Here is a 7,699-nt window from a genome sequence, read left to right as displayed (position 1 = left end):
GGGGAACAGTGTAACACGAAGAAGGAGAAGTGAGACTTAGAGATGAAAGATGGCGGTAGCTAATGAGGTGAAATTAGGTAGCTACTGCAGGGCAGACATGCTACCTCAAGGCTACACAGACACACTCCCAACATACACACACTACAGGGTTGCTCTGTTTCTGAAAAGGCCAGCGCTGTGGAGGAAAAAGCTAACGGGTCCAAAGTGAGGACTCCTGTGTACAGTAATTACTGCTGTGGTGTGGCTTTTAAACACAGTACAGGCAGGGGGCTTTACAGATAACAAGGATGTGTGGAGGATGGCCTCCTTTGCCAAGTTCTTCCTCTAGTTCTCAGAGAGAGAGAGAGGGTGTGTGTTTGAGTGTGTGTCAGAACCAGAGAGAGAAGGGAAGAGAAAGCAAGAGTGGGAGAAATCCTTTCATGTGATTCAGTACTGAGTGACTCCTTAGTGACTGGCATTCTTCCCTATGAGCAGCTGCCAGTGGCTCTTGCCCAGGCATGTGGTGTTTTTCTAGGCAGAGGGACACTAGTATTCCCATATAAACACAACAGCATGGCTACACATAGGTCAGCTGATTTACAGTATCTCCCTCTCTCCAGGTGGGCGATTTCTCTGTCTCATTCAGTGTCCCAAATGGCACCTTATTCTCTTTTTAGTGCACTGCCTTTGACCAGGGCCTTTACTGCAATAAACGGACCATGATACAAAGGCCCATAAAGTCACTGACTAAGATATCCGTAGTTACAGAATTAACTACTTCCTGAAGCTCTGTAAAAAAATCAGGGGGAAACATAGAGAGAGGGGGTGTCTGGTATCAGTGACACCTGAGCTCTATGGAAGTATATTGATTGTGAATTAATGTTAGTAACACAGATGCTCAATTGTAACCTTATAACATGGAAGGAAAATGAAATGAATATGTGTGTCTAAAGAGTTTGAACATTTCCTAACTTTATCATTTGCTATGCACTCCATTAAAGTGCTCAAATATTGAAGCTTTCTTCATGCTGTACATGAGGACAGGATCCATTTATTGCTCTAAATCATCCTACGTGAGCACACCCACATCTATTATATACGAGAGACATATTTTATTGATTGAGATTATGCTAAGTAGTATGTTTTTTCTTTTTTGAGAGCTAAACTTTAGTGTTGAAAATCTCTGATTGAAAAGCTGGTTATTTTGTCTTTTCCATTCAGTAAACCCATGAATTCAGTTGGGTCTCCTTCCAACGGTTCCCTTTGCTTCTGTCAGTAACTACATGAAATATAACGCTATTGTTTTGAACGCCACATCCTGCGTTCCAAAATTAGAAAGGAATGGATTTTCAGAGAACAAAGAAAAAGTCTCAAAAAAATATCTGTGATTTTCTGCAACTGAAGGCTTTCAGTTTCACTTTCTAAAACCAGCCATTAAACCTGCCATTTAAAATACATAGCGCTGATACTTCTGTATGCTGTGACCTGTATGCTATGACCTTGTTGTTATCAGACAGATTCATATCATGAAATAACAACAACAATCTCCAGTCCTCATCGCCCCAGATAGATAAGGCAGATACTAGCTAGCACCGGCACGACCATATGTAGCCGTAGGGTAGGATGAAGTTTGTGTTAATGGTGGGGGTGGATGAAGTCTCTCACACTCCAGCTCTAGGTGGTCTCCCCGCTATCCCACCTATCCATGGCCCCATCTCCCTTGACCTTGGGATCCCTGACCTGCCTGGCTGGCCCTAGCGTTGCTCCGTTGCCATGCCAATGCAGCTGTGGCGGGGCTCTGGGTAAACAGCAGCAGCTGGTTCCAATTGTGCTGCGTCACTGGGAGGGCATGCATAGGCTCAGAATGGGAGTGAAGGGGTGGGGGAGGTAGGGGTGAGGGTGGTGGGGGGTGACTGCAGCAGCACCCCCACACACTCCAGTCATCTGTCTTGCAGTTCTGTTTCTCTGCATGCTGCTGCTGAGAGCTCTAGAACCAACGCGGAGTGTGATGGAGCATTGCAGTCTCAACACTGCGAACAGAGCTGAATAACGACTTGCTTTTAGTGCTAGGATATCTGTGCACAACAGGGGAAAATATCCATGTAAATCAGATGATATCCTAGGCCTAGGAGGACACAACAGTGCCACTGACACATTGAAAATGCAAATAAATGAACCGGGAGGAACTATAGGACTGCTTGCTATGGTAGCAGTATACACGATCTTTGCTCTCCTTTGAGTGAGATTGGTTTCAGCCATTATAATTTGGAGTTCTTTATTTCAGTGTTAAGCCGTGTTTGAAGCTTATTAGTGCTCACCTGTCCCTCTGCAGCTGCAGAGTAAACAAAGGACCAAAGAGCTCAGTGGGCCACAGGCTTGGACGCAGGGGGACTCTCAAACACAATTGGCAGGAGACTGTAGATCTGAGGAGATTTAGAGTGAGATTTGGGGGTTGGGTAGGTGAATAATTCATGATTGTGGAGAAGAGAAGGGGACATTTTAGATGAAGCAAGGGTACTGTGCCCACAGACAGTCAGGATAGGAGACAAACAGAAGAAAGCTTCGGTTTCGGCCTGCCCATGGGCTTTTGATGTATGGGCGGGCATGGCCATAGAAAAATGGAATTCAGCCTGATTGAGACTTGGGCTGGGCACTTCAATCTATTTATCTCCCTCTCTGTGTCTGCTGCTGAAGGATGTGTGTGTCTGAGGCATGGGCCAGTGGTTGGGACGGAGAGAATGGAGGGGCTCACTGACGTTGCATCACCTCAGGGTTAAATTCAAAATAAAACTTAGGTTGCTATAGTAATAGGTAGCAACTCTCAGCTCTCGAGGACATCCGCATCTGTACCAGGACTTGCTGCGACCTGATAAAATAAAAATCCAATACACCTTTATTTTGCCCAAAACTTAGAGTTGACTATACACTGTACAGTACGTCTATTTAAGGATATTTTTATTTGAGTGTTTGTTTGACAATCATTCAAGTCCATAGAAAGAGACATAAAGCACACACTTGTCGTAAATTAAATCTCTATCTTCAAGTGAATCATTTACCCACACAGTCACTGTTGTTTATTCAGTGAGAGAGATCAGCTGGTACTCCTCTGGAAAAGAAACTGTGTTATAGTCACTGTTCTGTCACAGCATTGCATTGCTGAATTCTCCCAGTCTGAATGAGGAGGACTGTTTGGCTAGCAGGGCATTGAAAGGCTCAAACAGATCGAGGTCTGCTGATAGACGATGTTGACTCAATAGATTAAATTATTTCATGAAGGATTTCATAAAGAATATGGTCTGGATTTACTTAACTGTTTCACTAGTGATAGTAAGCAGGCAGTCCATACAGTATGATGTGTTTCGGGATGTTTTATGCCCTATTCTTGAGACAGATGACTGGACATTATGATTAAGAAGACAAATATGATGCTGGTGGTTATTCTCGTGGCCCCTTGTATAAAGCCTATTTTGTGTTTCAGCTAAAAAACTACTGTACTGTGTGTACTTTACTGGATGTCCCAAGAGAGGAAAACAGTAATAGATGAATCACTTCCATTTCCCCATCTCTCCCATAAAGATATAGCCTTTTGACTATTTTGAAACTTACGGAGATTATGCTCATACACTCTTAGAAAAAAAAGGTGCTCTCTAGAATCTTAAAGGGTTCTTTGGCTGTCCCCATAGGAAAACCCACTGAATAACCCTATTAGGTTCCAGGAACCAAAAAGGGTTTTCCTGTAGGTACAGCAGAAGAACCCTATTTGGAACCCAGCGTCGTTGCGTGCCACAACCCTTAGCCGTGGTATATTGGACATATACCACACACCATGGGGACCTATTGCTTAAGTGAAGTCTCGCCTGACCTGCGATACAGAGAGCATGAAGACGCCATTGTCGTGAATTGAACACCAACCCTCACCAACACAGACAAACTTGAAGCTGGTAGAAGCCTCAGCGCTTAGTTCTTCTTCCTCCTTGCCATATAATTAAGCCAACTTAACATCAAAGGGTTGTTGTGAGTTGTTTTCATTGAGGTACTTTGCATTTTCCTTACTATTTTGTCCTCTGTTTCAAACATACAAAGCAGCAATGAATCCACATTGCAGGAGCAAGTTCACAAGATTATATAAAGCTTACATTTTATGATGCAGACTAAGACCTGTTACTGAAAATGACAGAACCATTTGGATGTTGTGAGTTTCCTCCACAGGGCGATGAGTCAGCACAGCAGACCTGTTGTTGGAATGGGAGATACCGTTGGTAGTAGCACTGCTGGTGACTAACCATGGCTGTGTCCCAATTGACACCCTATCCCTTATACACCGAGTATACCAAACATTAGGAACACCTTTCTAATATTGAGTTACACCCCCCACCCCCCCTGCCCTCAGAACAGACTCAATTTGTCGGCGCTCCACAATTCGAAGGCGTTCCACAGGGATGCTGGCCCTTTTAGGTGGTGGAGCATTCTTGATACACATGGGAAACTGTTGAGCGGGGAAAACCCAGAAGCGTTGCAGTTCTTGAAACAAACCTAACTACTACCATACCTTGTTCAAAGGCACTTAAGTCTTTTGTCTTGCCCATTCACCCTCTCAATGGCACATACACAATCCATGTCTCAATTGTTTCAAGGCTTAAAAATCATTTTTTAACCTCTCTTCCCCTTCATCTACACTGATTGAAGTGGATTGAACAACTGACATCAATAAGGGATCATATCTTTCACCTGGATTCACCTGGTCAGCCTATGTCATGGAAAGAGTAAGTGTTCTTAATGTTTTGTATACTCAGTGTGTTGTGCACTACTTTTCACCAGGGTCCATCTACTTTTGACCAGGGCCCATAGGTTCACTATACATATATAGTGAATAGGGTGTAATTTGGGATGCACCCCATGATATCACAGAGAAGATTAGGCTTAATAAACAAACACATCAATACACCCAAACTTATTCACCACCCACTACCATTTCTCCATGCCTTTACAGTGATGTAGTGCCATTGAGGCTTGTGTGAATGGACTGTGTAATAAATCTGCATGGTGTCGTGTTAGGAAATAATTTAGCCGACAGGCTGTCTTCACAGATGTTATCTCAGAATAATTTATTTTGTTGGCCATTTGCACTTTTTTTGTAAGAAGCAAATTGCACGTGTATACTAGCAAATGATAAGTGCATACATTTCCAGTTCAACATGGGAGGCTGTCATTAAGGCCTTTTAACATTAGTATCTCCCATAGCCAGCTGTTTCATGCCTTCTGGAGGGCACCCCATAGAGCATGGAAAACCTCTCTCACACTGTGACCAACTAGTTTTCAATCAAAGAGGAATTAATTATTATGGTTCTTTCCCCTATGATATCAGACAGTGAACACCACCCACCATCATTGGCTTGAAGAGGGCCAAAAGAGGTTTGTCACAGTTTATTTAAAGGGTATACTGTAGGATTTCAAACATGCATAACCCATACATCCATAAGCAGGACATGAGCGTTTCATAACAAAGACAAAACAACAAAAATTTCAATCTGCAGTTGTTGTTATGATGTATTGCTTATAATTGTGGTATGAAGGGTTATGAATGTGTTATGTAGTCCTTTGGTCCATTTTTTGCAAGAGGTACCAATATGAGTAAAAGGTGATCTGAGACCTTACTTTATTAAAGCAGTACAGTTGTATACCTGCAGTCCCTCTCTGGCAAGAGCAGAGACATTTTGCATATCGCTCTAGAGGATGCGATGTGATCAAAGAGCCAACAGTGAAGCAAGTAGGGGCTCGACAGCACCTGATGCAACGGTAACAAACACTAGCAACGAGCTTTAACTTTATACACATCATCCACCCATACCCTCAGTATTTGCACTCTGCTATAATGTCAATCGGATCTGTTCAACCGCTCAGTTCCGAGTTTGTCTTTTCATAAGGAAGCTTTTAGCAATAGATTTTTCCAACACCTTGTGACATTTATTGATCATAAGGGCTATGTTTGCATCTCAACTGGCACCCCATTCCCTACATAGACTCAGACTATATTGATTGTGCAGGGCTGAAAGAGAAGGCTATTACTAAGGAGGGTGTAAGGACCAATGGTTGAGATTCACAAACAACACTTACATTAGATGAGAACACACACTAGTGTCTGCTGGATCATGTCTATTTCCAGGTTGATACAGCATGATCTTCACACTTGCATGACATGGGAACCTCACACATTGTCTGCTCTTGGAACTGATTTGAATTGAACTATTGGCTTGTAAAACAATGGCATTCAGTGTTATTCAGAGAGCGTCAGGTTACAAATAGGTTTCTGCTATCAGGTTTCTGGTAATCCATTGGATGCATAAAGTGCTCACAGATCACTGCACCTGTACATAGCCCATCTGTAAATAGCCCTTCCAACTACCTCATCCCCCATACTGTTATTTGTTTTATTTATTTTGCTCCTTTGCACCCCAGTATCTCTTCTCATCTTCTGCACATCTATCACTCCAGTGTTTATTTGCTACATTGTAATTATTTTGCCACCATGGCCTATTTATTGCCTTACCTCCCTTATCCTACCTCATTTGCACACACTGTATATAGACTTTTTCTATTGCATTATTGACTGCATGTTTGTTTATTCCATGTGTAACTCTGTGTTGTTGTTTGTGTCGCACTGCTTTGCTTTATCTTGGCCAGGTCACAGTTGTAAATGAGAACTTGTTCTCAACTATCCTACCTGGTTAAATAAAGGTGAAATAAAAAAATGTTAACAAATAAAGAATAGTGGTTTTGTTTGAAAGGAGTAAAATCCGAATTTTACAATTTCCCTATGACCTCTTAAATTCGAAGCAAAACAGCAGGTATAATGACTCCAGGATCAAGTGTGTACTTAAAGTAAAAGCATCATCCTTCTTTTAGAAATATATTCTCTCCTCCTATTTTTACTACAAAACTTGTGACAACAATGACACATGGTTAAAGTTATGTTGATTGACCTATTAATGTGTAAGCTGCAATGCTCTGAGAGTACGAGAGATAGAGAGAGATATAGAGAGAGAGCTCTGAGTGTTTCATGTTTGTAATGAACAGACTCTGATTCCAATGCCTTGTTCTTCATATTGACAGATGGAAAGGTGCCAATCCAGAACACTAGGATCCTGTGTGAAACAACTCCCACTTGTTCTCCACCATTCAGCATTGGTTGGAAGAGAATGGGCACCTCCCCTGGAATATTTACACTCTGTTTCAGTGTAGTTTGAAGGAGAGCATGAAAATATGAACACTGAAGCGACAGAAACAATTGGACAAAGCTTCCTCAGCCTTCCTACTTGTCCCTGGTGTTTTGTGTCACCACAATTGCAGAGGGACAGCTGAGCCTGAGCCCACACCCAAAACAGACCCAGACAATGGAGCTTGGACTCCTAGCTTCACTGTTAGAGATATTGCATTATGACTGACAACAAAACAGCACAGCAATGTTTGGATTTCCAACTCAATGTAGAAAAGGCTTTTCTAAAAGGGCTGATAACTTTGTGTCAGTTGTGAGTGACACATTTTCTTTGATACAATGATCAGTCCTCTTATAAACTCCCTAGCACATTTTTAGCATTTTACATGTACATTACAACATGTAAGTTGACCATCACATACCATGCTTGCATATGGATATTCTATCTACTAGCCGTCAATCCTTCTGGAAAGAACCAAATACATCAGATTGAAATTAATTCTACAA

Source organism: Oncorhynchus mykiss, chromosome 19 (genome assembly GCF_057628025.1).
Source record: "Oncorhynchus mykiss isolate SJ-2025 chromosome 19, ASM5762802v1, whole genome shotgun sequence".
Classification (NCBI taxonomy): Eukaryota; Metazoa; Chordata; class Actinopteri; order Salmoniformes; family Salmonidae; genus Oncorhynchus; species Oncorhynchus mykiss.
This window is presented reverse-complemented; position numbering follows the sequence as displayed.